Below are 17,705 nucleotides of genomic sequence, written 5' to 3'. Positions count from 1 at the left end.
AATCTCACACCCATTATCGAGTTAAACGATTATACAACATCATTAAAAATTGCGTACTCAATATTTTTCAATGATTCCAACGCCAAAATATCACCAACTTACCAATCTTTAAAACCCATAAGGATCATAACCAATAGCGTCGTTTAACCATGATAAGCGATGAAAAAAACGCAGCTCTGTAAGCTGCCCAGATTTTCAAATTTGCAGGACAACATTCTAAAAATTACTATAAATCGAATTCTTAATACTTTTGAGTGATTCCAGTCCCGATAGTTGCGCAATTGAACGAAGTACAAAAGATATGAAGGAACCCTAGTCAGATTCGCACTCAAAATCTGGCTAAACAAGTATTTACTGAAGCAACATGAATCTGTCGAACAAAAACGTGACAGATTTGTGACCTGATTTCTAAAATCCACCATTAATTCCATTCTCAACGGTTTTGAGTGATTCTAGCGGCATTAGAATGGGCTTTAAGTCTACTCTATTTCATACGAAGGAAGAAAAATTCAATTCTGAGCTTAAGAAGGCGTAAAACCCCAAAAACAAAGACCCTGTTCTTCAGGTTTTCGGAAATGAAAGGGATAGCTTCAAACAACGATTTTAAGCACGATCTATCAACATAATCAACATATAAACACATAACAAGCGTAAGAAATCCCTACCTCAAGGTCGTATGAACTTCCCCCGAGCCAATCGAGCCCTAGATCTTGAAATACTCCGAAACCGAGCCGAACCAACTCCCACCGAGCTAGACCCACGAAATTACAGCTTGGAAGAGCAAGGATTGAAGGTTTTTGATGTGGGTTTTGTGGAGGAATTGTGGGAGATGAAGTTTGGAGAAGAGGGGTACAAAGAGAGAAAGGGAGACGTGAGAGAGAGGGGGAGAGGAGATGTTTTGATTTCCACCCCACCCTTATACATATATACATATTTTTCCTCTCTTACACATTGGCCCCAATCCCAAACTAATTACACATTACCCCCAATGCCACACATAATATTGATGTATTTTCCATGAAATAATTATCCGGGCCGCTACACATGTTTTATTTCTTGAAAAAGGTCTATTTGCTTTCTCAAATGATCTAAACACATCAAAACTTGTTTCTTGTTCATGGCTTGAAGAGAGAGAGGTACTGTTCTAAAACAAAGCAGTGGTTAAGTACTTTCTGATATCTTTTAAACAAGAAGTCACGTACGGGATATCGATAGTACCGAGCATTGTTATAAGCACTGATGAAGGTCTGACAGTAGCACAAGTAGACCACACGGCATATCATAAGGCCGTGCGCGATCTTACATTATGCCGTGCCCCCCGTGGTTCTGATCCGGACAGCCTACTGGTCATCCATTCCATTCTATATCATACCATTTGCTCATCATTTCTGTACATGCAGTACCACGTGCACGTCAATGTGATATGTTTTTCCATGTCCCTTTCCCTCTTGCTTGTTTATTAAAGAGTTCTATTTTTCAAAAGATTTATGAAGTTTCCCCTTTGAAAATGTTTAATAGATACCGGTTTCATCGAGCGAGTGGGGTACTTTTTAACAAAATATTCCCCATTCATAACGTGGCTCCTGGACCCAAAGTCTCAACGTTTTTTCGCTAGACCAAAAGCCTTTTCAAATGAGTCATCGATTTCTCGGATCATCCATCTTAAAAATCTAGGTGGCGACTCTTCGGGTGCGCGCCGGTCGAGGAGCCCACAGTGGCGACTCTGCTGGGGACTTTGCATGAATCAAAACTTCGGAAATTAATACATAAATGAACAATCTTTCAAAAGTCTATCAAAATAGTACGCTCCATGCTACTGAAGAATGGAATAGTGACGTAACAGAATTTTACATCCGACCAATTCGAACTGGGACTTTTACTACTGTTCGCTTGTGTAGTTTTCTCCAAAGTATTGATTAATAAAGTGAGCCAAGCTCGAAAAATATTTTCGAAGGGGAATTTTTAATGTCTTTTGGAAAATAAAGCTCTTTTATCCTGTACACTCTGCACCGCACAAGCCTCGCTAGTGTGTTTCGACAATCTTGCTCGGTTCGCCGGTGACAAGCTCTCCCGGAATGCCTTGCAACCCTCGACGATGATGAGCCATCGTGTTGTTCGACCACTGCCTTGCAATACACTTGATATGGGGAGTATATCTTGGCTCTAGTCCGGGAAACCCTGTTGAGAACCAAACCGGCATTTGCACTTGTACATAACCATAGAACCATCCCAACTAAGACAGGAACCCGTGGTTAGGACCTACGTGATATATCGTGTTTATGTGCTTTTCATTTTTGTACATACATATCATTCATACATCATTGCATTCTGCAGGCTAGAGGGTAAGGCTCCCTTAGGATTCGGTTAGTCTAGGAGAATTTAAATCCATGGAGTTTGAGATACCTCTGGTGTTTGCCGTGCTCGAACGGCTCCCCTGGTCCAGGACTAACCTTAAGTGTATACGTATTTGGATTCTAACAATCACATTGCTCTGCCTCGGATGGTCAAGATAATGAGATTGGCTCTAGTTCCGAAACATTCAAAATTTAATCTGCCTGACAACACCTACCCGGATTGTCAGAAATCTTCTGTGCGAACACCTTAAATGAGATCCGGATCACGGTAGGTCTTAGGCCTAGCTTTTAGGAGGCACGAGGAAAGGTAGGGTAAGTATCCGTGATGAGTCATGAGTTTTCCCTCTTGCTTTGTTACCAGTTCTGAAACATTGGTCGCCTACGAGAAGAAACTGTACCCAATTGGTTTTGCCCCCTCCAAAGACTGGTTCGTAAAGACACCCTGGAAGGCACTCAATTGTTTGAGGTTCGGATAGTACAAAAAGAGCAACCATCAACAGAAACACCATAAGAACCGTTAGCAGAGATACCATTTGAAAACCCCTTACCAATGGCTGACCAAGGAAATGGGGTAGAAGAGCTTAGACGAAACATGGCCGCCTTGGATGCTCAGTTTAAACGGTCCATTGCCAATGTCGATGCATAGCTCAAGGCTTCCGTTGTGTCCATGAAGAATGACATAATCATGGTGATGGAGGCCATGAAAGAAGTTAGTGATAAGTTTCAGACCAAACCTCCTCCACAACCCGAGCAGCCCAAAGAAGAAACGCCAGTTACAGATCCTAGGCTGGCTGCTCTTGTTGCAAAGATTAGCAAGCTAAAGGAGTCCGTTCAAGAAACCAGATGACTTGGGAAAGGAGAGGTCGACATGAACAAGTTATGCTTATTCCCGAACACCAAATTGCCAGAAAAGTTCAAAGGTGTGGACTTTGCGAAGTTCGACGACACCGGTAATCCAAAGGCGCACCTTTAGGGGTATGTTGGATCCCTTACCATGCGAGGGATTCATAAGGAGGCCATGACACAGCTATTCCATGAGTCTCTATCCGGTCTAGCCTTGCAATGGTTCATCACTCTCGAGCCATCTAAGAAAAGGACTTGGGAAGATATTGGGACAGCCTTCGTAGCTCAATATGATTTCAATGTTGATCTAAAAATGACCACAAGAGAGATGGAGAGTACTAAGATGGGTGAGAAAGAAAGCTTTGCCGATTTTGTGAAACGCTGGAGAGCTAAGGCCGCCCAAATGCAAAACAAACCGGATCTTAAGGAATAGATATGAATTATAATAAAGAATCTACCAAGCTCCTTTGCTCCATACATGGTTCTTTCTCAGGCCGCGCCAAATTTCAAGACTTTCTATGACTCTGGATTGGCTGTGGAAGAAGCCTTACGGGATGGTACTTTGGAAAAGAAGGAAACGGGATCGAAGCCTAAAAGAGCGTACTCTGGTAACAGCAATGTCCTCTTCGGGAATACCAATCAGGCCGGAACTTCTTCAGCCAAGCCCGTAGAAGTAAACTAGATCTCCGAAAAATCAAAATCCCATAATTGAGCCTTTACCCAATTCAGCACCCCCAAATCTACTTTGCTCAAGAAACTTGCAAAAGCCGGGGTATTGAAACCTCTCCAGTCACCACAAACTATTCCACCAAACCTAAACCAAAGTGTTTATTGTGAATTTCATCAAATGCCTGGCCATACCACCAACAACTGCATTCGTCTTTGTCATGAGATCCAAAACCTCATTAACAATAAGGTGATTGAAACCCCTCCTCCTGATAAACCAAATACCATCTCAAACCCCTTATCACAACATAATACCCCTTTTTGTATTAACCAAATCACCTTAACGCCAGATAAAACCACCCAAGATTTTGACCCGACCCTTTTCATTACCCCCGATACCGAACCTAAGCCGGCTGTGCAAATTCCCAAAAAAATTGCTCTTTGCTTCCTGGGAGAATAGGAAAACACATGGGGAGACCTCATTTCTGATTGGGAGGAATTCGAAGCAGCTAGCTTCCAGAGGGATGCTAAACCACCATTCGGGCCTGCATGGGAAGTTGATTGGCAGAATGTTTATGCTGACCCCCTTGATGGGTTTTCTCTATACATGATGTTCGAAGGGCAAAACAACGACTACCAGATCCCTCAAGAAGTTTCAGAGTGAGAATGGGATCCAACCCCAAGTGAGTATAAACTTTTAGCCAAGGATGACCCGCTGGACATGTTTTCTCTACCTGCAATGTTCGCTGAGGAATACCAACCCAAGATGCCAGTCTATGGTTGGCTGGAGCCTGCCCCCTTTTACCCAAATTTTTACAATGAACCTCCAGAACCTGAGGAAGAGGTGGCTAGTAGTGAGTTTAACCTCATGGATTACATTGTGGAAGAAACAGAATCAGAACCCTCGGTCACCTTCCCGAAAGACGTCGATGTCGCCATGATGAACTTATGGGAAGACGAACCAAGAGCCAAACCCATGGGCCAACTCCGAAGTCATCAACATAAAAGTAGGAAATGAGGAGTGGACTGTGAACAGGGCAATAATGGAAGCTGAATAATGGAAACCAGAAGATCTTTAGAAAGATTTGGTTATCGCCGATTTAGCATCCAACCTTCAGGATACCTCCATTGGAACCAAGCGCAAGGCCCCGATCGACTTATGGAGTGAAGAATCAAAATACCGCCAGATCGATCACTTGACTAGGAGTGGCTGTGTCTATCAACCTCCCAACCTCCAAATTGAGGAATCCTTAACTCCGCAGCTCCACCAGCCAAAGAGTCCTCAAACCCTTTCACTACCCCGACCAAAAACACTTTCCAACCTTTCGCTCCACAAGCCAAAGAACCTTCCCGTCTTGAGAAAAACCCTGAAGGGATGGTGAAGCAACAGCTCGAACAGACTTAAGCTAAAATATCGGTTTGGGATGTGCTTGTTCATTCCACTCGACATCCAGAAGGACTCATCCAAGTCCTCTCCCACCTGAAAGTTCCCTCCGGTATAACCCCAGATGAGCTTGTGGCACTCATTAAAACCAAACCCATCAAGCATGCCATAACCTTTACCGACCGAGATCTACCTGCCGAAGAGACAGATCACAATAAGCCACTCCATGTCACACTGAAATGCCATGGTAAATGGGTCCCAGTGATTTTAATTGACAATGGGTCAGCCATCAACATTTGCCCGCTCCGTGTTGCTTACTGCTTGGGGTATAAAAATAAGGATTTCTCTTCCTCGAAAGTCAAAGTTAGAGCATATGACAACACTCACCATGATATGGTTGTAACCCACATGCTTCCTATGACCTTTGGATCTTATCAAATTGAGGTGGAGTTTCATGTAGTAAGCATCCCTGCTTCTTTCAACTTGCTGCTGGGGAGGCCCTGGCTGCATCGACCAGACATCATGGTTGTACCTTTCACCCTTCATCAGAAAATCCGCCTGGGACTTGAGGAAGGAATGCTCACTATTCACGAAGACTCCGAAATCCGCGCACCCACTGAAGACAATGCCCCACTTTTGGAAATCCAGCATGGGGAAGAAGACATTACTCTGGGAGGCTTTTCGTTGGACACTTGCAATACTGTCTTTTCGGTCAAGATTGATGACGATTTCGTCATTAGCAACGTTGCCATAAAGATAATGAAAAAGATGTCCTACATGCCAAGTCTAGGATTGGAAAAGAACCTGCAAGGGCCTGCAAAGTTTGAGGCCCGCGGAATCCTCATGCGCACTATCGGCCTTGGTTATTCACCCTCAAACAGCAGTAAGACAAACAAGGGAGACAGATTGGAAGACTATTTCGTTGAAGAGAAAGCAAAACAGGTCTACCAAGGCTAACCAGAACCATTTTGGGATAGGAAAACTAATACTCTACTGCCAGGGTTTGAGATATTCGCCAATGATGTTTGGCCATAAACACTACAAGAAATTACACCATTCCCGACTAACAGTTTAGTTGGCAAAAGGTAGGATTTTAGTCGGCAATAGGATTTCCCGACTAAAAAATTTGGTCGGCAATTTAGTTGGGGAATTGCGGTTGGCAAAGGTAATCGCCGACTAAAAGAAGTTTAGTCGGCATATGTTGGTTTTCCCCGACTAATTATTTAGTCGGCAAAATTAATTAGTCGGGAAATATTTAACAAATTACCGACTAATAATTTAGTTGGAAAATATTTTATAAATTACCGACTAATTATTTAGTCGGGAAATATTTGATAAATTACTGAAATATTTAATAAATTACCGACTAATTATGGTTTTAGTCGGCAAATATATGTAATTTTTTCCGACTTAATGTGATTTGCTCTGTGAATATACCTTATTAGCGACTAAATAATTTAGTCGCCAATTACTATTTCCATGTCCACGTCATTACCAAAAATGGATGGTCCACGCTGGCACTTTCTGGCCCCTTGAACCACCACTTAGAATTTTGATTTGTGTACTTTTAATTGACAAAGCGCTATTCCCAGGATTCGAAACCCCGACCTCCAGTCCCATGCGCAGTAACTATACCAATCCGGCTAGCCACTCTGTTGTTTAAAGCATGAGGATTTAATTTATATATTCTATACTCCTTAAGTGAATGCATCAGCACGATCGCTGATTTCGCTTTGCAAAAAAAATTAAGTGCTTCATTTTTTAATCTTTTGAGCTAACTCAAAAATTTTATTTTTCTGATTAATATATTCTAAAATGTTATAATTAATTTTTTTTATCTCCAAGCTCTTAAAGTATGTGCTCTTTCATTTGGTTCAACGGCCCTCTTGGCACTATAGTCAAAAATTAATTTTGGACTCTTTAGAATAAAATGATCAAAAAAATAAAATTTTTTCACCGGTTCAAACAAATTAAAAATGAGAGCACTTAATTTTTTAACCATATTTTTTAATTTATAAACAGTCTAATAAGTGCTCCAATACGGTTTAAAGTTCTGTCGATAAAAAAAATTGGTTAAAGTCCCTATAGTGCACAGCTCGATGGCGGCCTAAGCTATTTTTTTTTAAAAATCGGAACCGTCTATCTTTTTACGTTAAGAGGAATTCCATCATTCCTGCAAAAAAAAGAAGTAAATCCCTTATCTTTACATACTTTGATCGGACGTAAAATATCATTCTAACAATGAATTTGCGTCCCGATCAAGGGGCTTTCAAAACTCGATAAATCCAAAATTTTACGAGAATGATTAAAACATGAAGTACAAAAAAATGAACTGTATTGATCGTTGTGATTGTATTGCGATCGTCTGGCTACTATATATTAGATTATAGCACAAGACATTGATTCATAAACAAGTAAAATCAATGTATAGATTTTAAAGGTAGTTGTCGGCTCATTTTTCCTAATGCTTTGATCTAAACTTTTAGGATTTTACATCTTACCGATTATAGCATTGTCACAAAAAATCGGAGATAATTAGATATTGGCGATCACATGATCAAAAAGACATTTAATACGTTTGAAGATGTTTAAGTGTTATAGTGTATTAACCGAGCCCCGTCTAATGTCTTTTTTGGCAATCGAAATTATCTATCTTTGAGGTAATACGAATTAGATCAATCATTACCAAAAATGAAGTTAACTGCATATGGATAGACACTTGATCGGACATCAAAATTCTTTTAATTTAAGAATTTGTGTGCCGATAAAGGGGCTTTCTTAACCCGATCGAGCTAAATTTTACAAGAATTGTATGATTAAAAGACAAAAAAAATGAATGGTTTCGATCGGGAAGGTTGCATTGTGATCAATGTATCAGATCAATTATTTCCCTTCTTGAAGTCTTTTTCCACGATCAGAACCATCTATCTTTAATTTATTATGGGTTAGATCATTCTTACCGAGATTATAGTTGATCGATTTTCATTAGACAATTGATCAAACAAAAAATACCTTTTTTATAATGAGTTCATGTGTCGATAAAGGGGTTTTCTAAACCTGATCGAATCACAGATTTACAAGAATGAATAATTCAACAAGTGCAACAATATCAACGGTCTCGATCGTCATGATTGTCTCGCAATCGTGTGGCTACTACAACAACGAGTGCAACATAAGACCTAGTTGATTACCAAGTAGATCAAAAGTATAAATTATAAAGGCAACTACCGAGTCACTTTTTATAATCCTCGATCTGAACCGTTAGGATTTTACGTCTTACCGATTATAGCATTGTCACCAAATTCGGATATCATCCAATATCTGCGACCACATGATCGAAAGCTATTTAATGTGTTCGGAGACGTTTAAGTGTTATAATGCACTAAATGAATCCCGTCGGAGATCTTTCTTGGCAATCGAAATCATCCATCTTTGACGCAATACGAATAAGATCATTTGTACCAAAAATGAAGTTAATCCCATATAGGTAGACACTTGATCAAACAATAATTTTTTTTAATTTAAGAATTTGTGTGCCGATAAAGGGGCTACTTTAACCTGATCAAGCCAAAATTTTATGAAAAACCTATGATTAAGAACGACAAAAAAATGAATGGTTTTGATCGAAAAAGTTGCGTCGTGATCAATGTAGTCGGAACAAATATTTCCATTATAGAAAGTTTTTAAAAGGGGGAAAAAATTGATATTTCATGACTAAAATTGTTTTTAGTCGGCAAAAATATATAAATCCCGACGAAATAGTTAGTCGGGAAATTTATTTCATTTTTTGATTTTTAAATTGGTGAAAAATGATTATTTTTCCGACTAAACCTATTATTAGTCGGTAAAACTAAATAAATGCCGACTAAACTAATTAGTCGGTAAATGTATTTCGTTTATTGATTTTTAAAATTCGTACAAAGTTTATTTTCTCCCGACTAATCCTATTATTAGTCGGCAAACATAAATAAATCCCGACAAAATTAATTAGTCGGGAAATTTGTTTCATTTATTGATTTTTTAAATTGGTGAAAAATGCTTATTTTTCCGACTAAAACTCTTATTAGTCGGTAAAACTAAATAAATGCCGACTAAATTAATTAGTCGGTAAAATGTATTATATTTATTGATTTTTTAAATTAGTAAAAAATGATTTTTACCGACTAAAGTCATTATTAGTCGGCCAATATTAATAAATACCGACTAAACTATTTAGTCGGTAAAATGTATTTTATTTATTGATTTTTTAAATTGCTTAAAAAAATTAATTATCGCCGACTAAACGTAAGTTTAGTCGGCACTTACGTTTAGTCGGCAAAAAGGTACTATTAGCGACTAAAATATTGTTAGTCGGTAATAATTAACACTTCTACCGACTAATTTATATTTAGTCGGTAATTGGTCAATATTTGGCGACCAACGTTTTTTTAGTCGGCAATTTTAGTCGGCAATTGTGTAATTTGTTGTAGTGAAAATGAAGAAGAATTCGAGGTTGCTGAGGAACGGGAAAAACTAGCTGATTGGATTGAGGTCTTTAACATGGGAAGTCTGGCGATCCTGTTCAAGGAGGACGAACCAATGGGTACAGTTGTGGAAGCTGAAGTATTGATGCTGGGGCAAAAGATCCCCGAAGATCCGACTTCGCTCATCATGGATGCCGCAGGAGATTACAAGAATTGGACTTTTCATACCAAGTGTAACATGCCAAAGGTCCTAAGTCCAATTCTGAGTCCGAGTCTTCCGAGTCTATTGAGTCAGAATTGGTGCCTCTTGGCCTTGCTCCTCATGGTCTGTACTTCGAATTTGAGTCTACCCGTGTGTATGGTGCCCCCGAAGCCTTTGCTAATAATGAAATGAATGAACCTGATTCCACTTACTTCCCTGATCTTGAAATAAATTATGTCGACCCTTATGGGCATGTGTGCCCTTTTCCTTCTCCGGGAAAAGATTCCGTTCCCTTCCTGAAGAGGGATTGCCGGTTCGCGAAAGCGCTTTTAAGCTGGACGTCAAGCGCTCGCAAAATACAGAGTCGCCACTCGGGTTTGAAGGTCCGACACCTAAGGAACCGTATTTCGAAGCACTTGTCGCGCTGTTTGATTTGAAAAAGTTAAGGAACCAGTCCGTCATAACCATATCTGGGTTCGGGAGCTAGGTTACGAGAGGGGAATGGTTTTATGGCACCCCTCTCGCCCAATTCGGAGATCGGTCTCTACTAAGGCATTTGCAAAAGATGTTTGTTTGCGATTCTGTTTTATTAATCAATTTTTAGCCAATTTGGGCGGGGGAACAGTTAATTGGGATTTAAAACTGTAACATTTTACAGGGTGTGATAGATAATAGCATGGATGGATGAAATGATGAGAAACAGATGAGATGAAGCCTAACACTGAGATTAGATACCAAAACAGCGTATGTGTATGGGTTTGATACGAACAATGGCCAACTTGCATGCATGGGTTTGCCAGCATGCAAACGACCATCGCGCGTCGAACCCACTCCATCGCGCAAGTGTTGGAATCCCACCAACAAGTTGAATTTCACCCCCTTCTAGGCTTTGGAATGGACCTGTGCACACCCAGGCCAAACCAATCAGTTTTATATGTCCTGAAAGCAAATAATTATTACAAACAGGATTAACAGGAATAGATGTGACCCCTAAACAGTGGGGGACATTAAAACCAGGGCCAAGAGCCTAACTGCCCATGCAAGGGCAACAACTGGAAATAGAGGGATCATCGCGCGATGGAGTCAGATCATCGTGCGCGTGTCCTGATTGGACTTCCAGGAGCTGCTTTGCATGCCTGGGCTCTAAGACATATTCAGAAACAACCCAGGGGCATTCCAAAGCAAGTAAAGAAATGAAGTAAGCTAAGCTGATTAGTTTTACCATGCCAAACAGTGAGTCAACTTTAAATATATTTCACAAAAGGGAAGAAAATCCTATAAATGAGAAGGACCAGGATCCCATCCCACGAGGACCATGTCGTGCTGACTAGAACAGTCGCGTGACGAAGTGGGTCACTCGCGCGCGGGAGAGCTGATCCGAGGCAACTTGTAACTTTGTTGGCTTTAGGACCAGGACTAGTATTGATTACCAGCCTCGGCCCTGCCAGCCCCCCTCAGGGATCAAAACAGTAAACAGTAAGGATTATACCTTTGCTTGAGTGTCTTGAAAGTGACTTGAATAAGGTGGTGTAGATCGGAAAGTGAGTATGTAGGAGTGATTGGAAATGGAAGAAGTGCTTAGGCTTGTGTCTCTTTCTCTTCCTTTGACAATTTTTGGTAACCCTTTGGAAGATGGACCATGGGGGGTACTTATAGGAAGAAGAAAGGTGTTGGTTGGTGACTAAACAAGGCAATACAACCAGCCAACAAGGCTGGTTGCAGTTACTTGGTGGAGAAGTGGGGTGTCAAAGGTGATGGGATAGTGGGGTAGAGGTGGTGCAAGGGCAGCCCTGCAGAACGCTGTCCAGTCGACGCAACGGGGTTACATAGGCCTATAGCCCCCTGATCATCACACAATCTAGCTGGAAATAGGTGAAAATGACAGGCGTTGACCATCGCGCGAGGGAGTGGCTTCATCGCACGAGTGTTCAACTAGCCCCGCGAAGGTCAACAGTCAAAACTTTGACTTTGACCACCACCTGGCAAGTAAATCATTGCGCGAGAGACTCAGTGGGTCGCGCGATGGTCCAACCAGAGGTCTAGGTTTGGATTCAAGGGTTTCAGGGCTAAGGATGGGTTCCACACACACCAAGCTCAAACCATTTCATTTTCTCAAGACTGTTTTCGACCTGATTCATCATCGGGGAAACAAGAAACCGAAAAATGAAGTAAAACGATCGAGAAGTCAGATTGGGGTGTCTACAACCCTGATGATAAAGAGATTGATTTCGATAGGGATATTCCTAAAGAAATCCGATCCCTAGTCAAAAGGGAGGAGAGAGGCATGTTCATCCTGTAAAAGAAGAAGTTGTTATAATAAACTTGAGAGATGAAGGGAATCCCCGAACGATTCAGATCGGTTTCGTGCTGTCTGCGGAAGTGCATCAAGCTCTCATAAGTTTGCTAAAAGAATTCGAAGATGTTTTCGCGTGGTCACATGCGGACATGCCCGGAATCAATCCTGAAATTGTGGAGCATCGGATTTCCCTTTATCCTGACGCAAAACCTGTAAAATAGAAACTAAGGTGTATGAGACCTGATTGGGTGCTTAAGATAAAAGAAGAAGTCACTAAACAGGTCAATGCAGGATTTCTAATAGTAACAAAATACCCTCAGTGGGTCGCAAACATTGTACCCGTTCTTAAAAAGGATGGTAGGATTGGGGTCTGTGTTGATTTCAGGGACCTCAGCAAAGCAAGCCCAAAAGATGACTTTCCGTTGCCGCACATTGATGTGCTGGTCGACAATACTGCTGGGCATGCTTTACTTTCCTTCATGGATGGTTTTTCAGGGTACAACCAAATCCTTATGGCCCCAAAGGATCGGGAGAAGACCACGTTTGTCACTAAATGAGGAACTTTCTGCTATCGGGGTAATGCCCTTTGGACTAAAGAACGCAGGATCCACTTATCAGCGAGCCGCCACAACTTTGTTGCACGACATGATCCACAAGGAAGTGGAGGTCTATGTTAATGACATGATAGTTAAGGCCAAGGAGCGGGAAGGGCACTTGCCTGCACTGAGGAAGTTCTTTGAAAGGATCAAAAAGTATAGGATGCGCCTTAATCAGGCCAAATGCACGTTCGGGGTCATGGCTGGAAAAATACTCGGCTTCATGATTACCACCCGTTGTATTGAAGTTGACCCCTAAAAAATCAAGGCTATTCTGAAAATGGAGCCGCCACGGTCTGAAAAGGATGTGGGAAGTTTTCTTGGCAAGGTGCTGTTTATCAGTCGGTTCATTGCCAAACTAACTTCAACCTGTGAACCAATCTATCGCCTGCTCAAGAAAGGTGTGCTGTTCAAATGGGACGATAAGTGCCAGAAGGCCTTCGAAGGAATCCGAACTTATCTACAAAATCCATCAGTGTTAACGCCCCACATGTCGGGAAAACCTTTGATCCTATACCTGTCAGTCACTCCGTCCTCCATGGGATATATGTTGGCACAGGAAGGAGACGATGGGGTTGAAAGGGCTGTTTACTACTTAAGCAAAAAGATGATCGGGTGTGAAGAGCATTATACTCCATTAGAGAAGACGTGTTGGGTGCTTGCCTGGGCTTCCAAGAAATTGAGACATTACATGCTAACCTATCCAGTAAGGCTAATTTCTCGAATGGATCCCCTTAAGTACCTGTTTGAGAAACCGGCCCTTACAGGAAGGATGGCACGATGGCTACTAATGTTGTCAGAATTTGAATTAAAGTATGTCACCAGAAAATCCATAAAGGGAAGAGCTGTTGCTGACTTCTTAGCCTACTGCCCAGTTGAAGGAGGTGAAGATGCTGAGTTTAAGTTTCCTAACGAAGATGTAATGACTCTAGCTAAAGATGTTTGGAGGTTGTATTTTGACGGGGCTGCCAATCAGAAAGGGTTTGGAATTGGTGTGTTGTTAATAGCACCCGACGGGTCTCACATCCCGCTCGCCTTCAAGCTAAATTTTGAAGTCACCAACAATTAAGCAGAATATGAGGCTTGCATTGTGGGTATGGAAGCGGCAATTGAGATCGGTATAGAAAAATTAGAAGTGGTGGGAGATTCCAACTTGGTAGTGTCACAGGCCAACGGAGATTGGAAAGTCAAAGAAGAAAAGCAAAAGCCATACCATCAGGACTTTGAAGATGCCATCCCTCATTTCAACAAGGTAACTTTTACTCATGTGCCAAGACTCAAGAATCAGTTTGCAGATGCCTTGGCCACATTGGCATCCATGGTTGAAATTGCCATTGGTATGAAACTAAGACCGATTGTAATCGAACAAAGGGATACACCGGTATATCAGCATGTCATGGCCGTTGACGAGCCCGATGATGGTTACCCTTGGTATTACGACATTTGGAAGTTCGTGGAAAGAGGAGAATACCCCATTGAAGCAAGCAAGAAAGACAAAATTGCCTTCCAGAGGATGGCGGCTCAATACATCATTTGTGGTGGAACTCTATATCGGAGGTTGCATTGCGGCATGCACAAGTTATGCATCCATGGTGCAGAAGCAAGAAGGGTAATGCAAGAGATTCATGAAGGTGTGTGTGGCCCTCACATGAACAACATGATGCTTGCCAAGAAGATCCTCAGGCAGGGGTATTTCTGGTCCACCATGGAGATAGAATGTGTGGAATATGTGCGGCGATGTCACAAATGTCAGATCCATGCCAACCTCACGCATGTCCCGCCATCTGAACTACATCAAATGACCTTGCCATGGCCTTTTTTAGTATGGGGAATCGATGTCATCAGGAGAATTGTGCCAGCAGCGTCTAATGGCCACAAATTCATGCTGGTAGCCGTTGATTACTTCACGAAATGGGTAGAAGCTACTTCTTATGCCACTTTAACTGCGGTACAAGTTGCTCACTTTATCAAGCAAGACGTCATTTACCGATATGGAGTTCCTCAGGCGTCTGACAATGGGGTTCATTTCAAGGAAAAGGCCAAGGAAGTTTTGGATGAGTTCCAGATCCAAGTACACAAGTCAACAACCTACCGGCCACAAACTAACGGAGCCGTGGAAACAGTTAACAAAATGATCAAAGCCATTTTGGAAAAGACCATATAGTCCGCGAGAAATTGGCATGAGCAATTGCCGCTGGCTTTGTGGGGGTATCGCACATCTGTACGTACACCAACAGGGGCAACCCCTTACTCTTTGGTCTATGGTATGGAAGCTGTGCTCCCAATCGAGTTGGAAGTCCCGTCTCTTCGAACTATGGTCGAATGTGAGGTCCAAGAGGCAGAATGGTTAAGCAATCGATTCGAGGAGCTCATGTTGTTTGACGAATGTCGGTTGAGGGCTCTCTATCATATTCAAGGGTATCAGAGAAGGATCGCTAGTTTGTTCAACAAGAAAGTAAAGCCTAGGGACTTGTCAGAAGGTGATATGGTCTTAAAGGAAATTTGGGCACCAGTCTATGATCCACGTGGAAAATTCCGACCAAAGTGGTTTGGGTCATACATCATCAAGACCATCTTATCCGGAGGAGCTACACAGCTTATTGACTTAGACAGAAATGAGTTTTCAACTTTGGTCAACCTGGATCAACTCAAGCGCTATTATCCCTGAGAGAAGCTCGTTGGCCTGAAAACCGTAAGGGCGGGCAGACCCAAGCAAAAGTTAGAGCAAAAGCCTGCTAGGATGAAAACCCGCAAGGGCATCATAGGCAAAAATTAAGGCATGCAATGAATGCGCTCGCTAGACCGAAAACCCGAAAGGGCGGTACTAGGCAAAATTTAGAGCGCAAAATGAGAGTGTCAAAACCAGAGCGAACCTTAACCTGAACTACGTTATGACCTGATTTGTTCGCCACAAGGATATGTAGGCAGCCTTACTCTGAGGCTCGATCACGATCAATCAAAATAAAAACCCAAGTTGCGAGAATTCAAACCACTGAATCAAAAAGAGGGAAACCCTCCACGACTCATTTTATTATAATAACAGCTTCTAATACATAAAGCTGAACATGACTTTCGAAAGCAAAAAATGCAACATGATGAAAACAGGGTCCACAATTTATTCCATGGTTAGGGTAGTAGGATTGACTCAATTTCCTTGGGCCCCCGACCTTACAGCGATGTCCCTCCTAAGCCATTTCTGGTAGCTCCCGCGAGCCATCACAGATGGGTAAGGATGTGCATCAGTCACCTCACGTGTTCTCCAGAATCACTGATAGTTACAAAGAATGGAGTGACGAAAGAGGGGCAGAACGGCACCTCCACGAAACGGTCTCAGCTCGCAAACGCCTAAAGAAGTTAACCCACTCAGAAACTCGTCTGTCCGCAAACTCAAAGCATCGCAAGGATAGCAACCTGGCCTCATACGCCCAATTGCTAGGAGGAATGGTCAACACGTTCACCTTATCACAAAGCCAAATCTGCAAGAGAGGAAAAAAACAAGTAAGCAACCATAGAAATCTGAACTGAGTGTTGAGGTAAAATGAGAACGTGAGAAAAACTCGAAAAAGGAGAGTTGAGTGAGAAGCGCCAACCTGTAGAAGGAGAGGACTACCCCCGAAAGTCTTAGTCTCTCCGGAATGAACTTTATCCAAACCTATCAATGCCTCAGCCAAAACCATCGGAATCACGTCCTTTCGAGCCTCGATTTGAATGGCAATGCTGACTAGAGCTGAGCTAGCATGACTAGTGGAGGGTACCAAATGGTAGGCTGCAAGTAGGAAAATGCAGAGGGCAGTCATGCACCGAGTTTGATAAGTTATGTCCGCAAGATCACCCGGGGGGAGAAAACATCTCAATAAGTCGCATCACGTTAAGGCAACTATCGTTAACTAAGTAGCGGGTAGCGCCGCTACTCAATCCAAGGGCAGCGGATAAAACCTTATGGATGCTCTCACAAACGGGAGGGATAATGACTCCTCCTGACCCGAAACCACCGTGGTACGCACGGAACTCTTCCACAGTGGGACAAAGTTCTTGCTCGCCGAAACGGAACACATGAACCTCGGGATCCCAAAGATTCGCGGCTGCCCTTAAGAGCTCGGGGCGAAGACGGATGTTGCGAAGGTACCTCATGGAGTAGAGACCATGAGCTCGAAAGTTGAGCCAATTGATGCCTCCCATTGAAGCTAGCCATGGACGGAGCGAACCGGTAAGTGAAAGAGCCATTGGGAGAAAGACAAAGCTTTAGGAGAATTGAGTGGGATGAAGAGGACTTGGAGGTGAAGGGCCTGAATTTATAGGAAGGGTGGAGGGAACAACTTTAACTTCCAAGGAGCCTTGGGTTTCAAAAAGTGCAAATTTTCCATGAGTCTTGCATAGGGAAAAGCTTGGTCATGGCATGGAAGTACAATACAGACATGCATTAGCTCTGAAATGGAAATGCCTTAGCACAGGTCAAACTTCAACTTTTGTGCAATTCATCTTGGGAAATAGCAAAATGCAGAACTGTCAGGAAAACAATCACGCGCGGCACAATGAAGAAATGCAAGGCATATCAAATCGGGGGAATCTGCACGGTATAACATCAATACCCTGCCAGACCTGACGACATGACGCACGGCGTATTATGTCTGCATTTCTGCAGCTTTTGACAGCAAAGGAATGGAACAAATTTGAGGCACCTCGGGGCACTATCAACCACCAGAATCCAACAAGTATTTAAGACTTCAAGGATGTTTCGTTTCAAGTCAACTCCTGAGATTCAAGGTCGTGGTATAAAAGGTCGATATAATCTCATTCTTGAGTTGCGTCGAGGTATCAAATCGCGTTCCAAGTTGTTTCAAGTCGCTTTCTCGAGTCACACAGGTCATAATGGTCGAAAATGACTCAGCCTAACTTTCAGT

The sequence above is a fragment of the Rhododendron vialii genome, chromosome 12a, assembly GCF_030253575.1.
Source record: "Rhododendron vialii isolate Sample 1 chromosome 12a, ASM3025357v1".
Lineage (NCBI taxonomy): Eukaryota > Viridiplantae > Streptophyta > Magnoliopsida > Ericales > Ericaceae > Rhododendron > Rhododendron vialii.
Note: the sequence above shows the minus strand (reverse complement) of the source record.